This window comes from Mesocricetus auratus, unplaced genomic scaffold (genome assembly GCF_017639785.1).
Source record: "Mesocricetus auratus isolate SY011 unplaced genomic scaffold, BCM_Maur_2.0 contig_11144_pilon_obj, whole genome shotgun sequence".
Taxonomy (NCBI): domain Eukaryota; kingdom Metazoa; phylum Chordata; class Mammalia; order Rodentia; family Cricetidae; genus Mesocricetus; species Mesocricetus auratus.
The window spans coordinates 35,062-38,526 of record NW_024431353.1 but is presented as its reverse complement, the minus strand read 5'-3'; positions in this window follow the sequence as shown (position 1 = coordinate 38,526).

Sequence of the window (3,465 nt, the reverse complement as noted above, 5' to 3'; positions counted from 1 at the left end):
ATTTCTCTTACCGGAGAATAGTTCTGGGCTTCCTACCCCATGCGGTTACATGTCGACTCTCTTGTGTTTTTCCTTCCCTGACTCCTCCTCGACTCCTAGTCCCTCCTATCAAGGTTTTCTATTGGCTCAACAGTACTTTATTGACAAATGCACAGGACTTCCCCCAACATCTCCTCTTTTCTGTTTAAACAGAAAGAAGGGTCTTAACTTTAACACAGTCAAATTGTGTATAACAGAACAGTTATCAAATAAGAACATAGTTACAATATTTTAGCAAGATTTAAAGAAAACATCATCCATCCCATCCTTGTGAGTCCAAAGTTCTATATGTAGCTTATCTTTTATCATAACTAAGGAAAACTATAATTATAACTATCTGTCTTCAAGTCCATCAAAGACCACAGAAGGATAATATATAAACACTAGGATTGACAGAGACATCTTACTGTCTGGACAGTCACCCGAATTTCCTCTGTAACGTTGGGGCATCCATCTTCAGTCCATAGGCCACAATGTGTCTGGAACACTTCTCAGCAAAGCAGGAAATTTCAAACTGTCCATCTGAATCAGCAGTCTGTCAGTCATTTTGCTGTGTCCTGCAGAAAGTCTCGTAGTCTCTTTTATGAAGCAGGAACCCTGAAGGAGTATTTGAGTTCAGCAGTCACTTTTCTGTGGGTCCTGCATATCCAGATTATACAGCAACAGTCAAGTAGTCCAGGCAAGAGCAGTTTCTTGCTCAAATAGCTATCCTTGCCATGTTGAAAGCAAGCTCCATAACTAGTTTCTTCGATGCCCATCTCAGACGTAATTGTTGCTGCCAGGAGCAGACATTTCTCATTGTCAAGAAAAAACCCTAAAGCATTTTAAATGCCATTTTCTGAAGGTCTTTGAGAGGTTAGAAGACTGTTTATCTATCTCAAATATATTTCTGTATATCTAGAAAACCTAACTTACCTAACTATAAATTCTATTATAAGTAACTATCTATAGTCTGTATTCAATTATGCATTACGTTTTACAAGATCATTATAAGCACAATACTTAATCAAGAGGAGAAATATACACATCTCAAAATTGACCTTGATTTTGTATCAATAAATGAAAAACAATACCCATACCATAATTCCCCTTTTTACCATTAAAAGGAGATTGGCTGTGATCATTAACCAATTATAAACAATCCCATTTAAATGAAATCAAATATTTATAAACAAGATGGGAATTGGGACGTCGCTCATTCCAAACTGCTTCCTGCTGGAAGGGGCGATGTTTATCCCATGGAGATCATGACAAAACTCAGAAACCTGTATAAGTCCTTATTTTCGTGGTCTGTAAAGCTCCATCATCTTAGCTGTTTCAGTTGTTGGAACACCTGGTCCACTGCTTCCGGGGGTCTTGGTTCGTGAAACCACAAAAGCCTGGAAGGAATCTTCAGCTTTTCATTTTCTGTAGAAACATAAATAAAAACTCCTTTTCCGAGTAACATATCCTTATGCTTAAATTTTGAAGTCAAGGTATTTTCAAAAGATATATGTTGTATTAATTTAGCAGCATTTGTAATCAAGTGTACTTTAGCAGTTGCTCCTTCCTTAGCAATGAAAAAACTGAAAAACACAATAGTGTACAGTATCCAGACTCTCTGTGTGATTTCTATCTTTTCGTGGCTTATTTATTCATCTATTATTACTTTATTTCTTTCACTTTCATTTATTTTTCTCTGAGACAGGGTTTCTTTTGGAAATCTGCCTCTGGAGTAAATCCTACTGGCGTGCGCAACCACAACGCCGGCTTTCGTATTTATATACCACTTTGCTGTTTTATTTTCTCTCTTAATCTCACATATATTTTTAAACACACTGTAACCCTTTAGCAGTTTTGTTCATCCAAGTCTGACTTTACTGTAAATCTTTACGTTTTTCTGGCCACGTGTCTTATTTGTAAAACCGAGGCTGTTTTAAACTGCGGTTTCAAGATGGCGGGCGTAAGCATGATCCCAGCTTACCGCCTCAGTCCATGCTGACATCCAGCAAAAGCTGCCACTTCCAGCTGTATGTACACACCTTTCAATTGTTAGCAGAGTCTCTTAAAACAACCTTGCTTGGTTTTTTTTGTTTGTTTTTATTTTAACGCCGAGTCAGGAAGACTCCTGTAAGCTAGCCACGTGAGTCTTAGCTTGTTGATAGCAAAACAGAGCACGCCTGAGGAAAATGCTGCTACCAAAATCTGTGCTTCTCTCTGTTCTTCTGTTTCTAAAATTCCTTTAAAGCTTTTGATGTTTTGCGTGGAAATTCAATCCCACTCCTGACAACCATTCTGTTAAGAGAAGCTTTTTCTTTGCTAGCCGCTTTGGTTTATCCCCTGCCAGCCGCCTGGGCTCTGCCGCACTGTAGTCCCCAAATAAACACACAGGAGGCTGTATTCATTATGAATCTGTTGGCCTTGCTTGTCTCTTACTGGCTAGCTCTGCCTTAAGTAATTACCCCATAATTGTTAATCTAAGTATTTCTCTTACCAGAGAATAGTTCCTGGCTTTCTACCCCATGCGGTTACATGTCGACTCTCTTGTGTTTTTCCTTCCCAGAATCCTCATCGACTCCTAGTCCCTCCTATCTAGGTTTTCTATTGGCTCATCAGTACTTTATTGACAAATGCACAGGACTTCCCCCAACAACATTTGATATATATGATTAGTTTATGTATAAATTATGAGTTTCTATATTTATACAAGTATTTTATGCATTCCTTACTAAATAATTGTTTGCATCTCTTTTACATTTGACCTTGTTTGCTTCTTTCTCCTACTTTCCTGATAATTTCCCCCTTCACATTATTCATCCTTTATAATCATGTATGATTATATCTTGTGTGACTTTATTATTTTCCTTCTATGGGCTATTCCTTTATTTCTTCCCCGCTTATTACTATGTTGTTTTACTTTACACATTTGTAAACATTCCCTTTAAGGAGTTACAAATTGATTTATTGGAGGGAGTAGAAGTCAGACACTGGTTTTGAAAGTGAAGAACTTGCCCATTGTCAATACAATGTGGTGAGAGGACCATAGCATGGAATGTCACTTGACTGGAACGCTTACTGCAAGAAGGTCGCATCATGTCCTGAAGTGTCTTCTAGCTCATGTTGCAGTTTTTTGATCTGGAGGAGGAGGAATGAATTTAGAACACAGACCTAATGGGTTGTTCCATGTCAGCTGGCAAGATCTGACCTCAAGAAAAACACAATTGTGCCTGATGCTCAACATTAATCTATTTTTTCTGTTCTTATAATGTCATCTTTGGCTTACTTCATGGAGTGGGTGCAGTTGGGGTCTCTTCCACTCCTGGTGTTTGCCAGTACAAGATTCTTTTCCAGTGGGTAAAAGTAGGTTCAATACAATGATGTGTCTCTCAGTGGGTACAGGTGTGTCTGAAGCAATCCCTCTCCTTATGGTTGGGAGCAGAAACAACA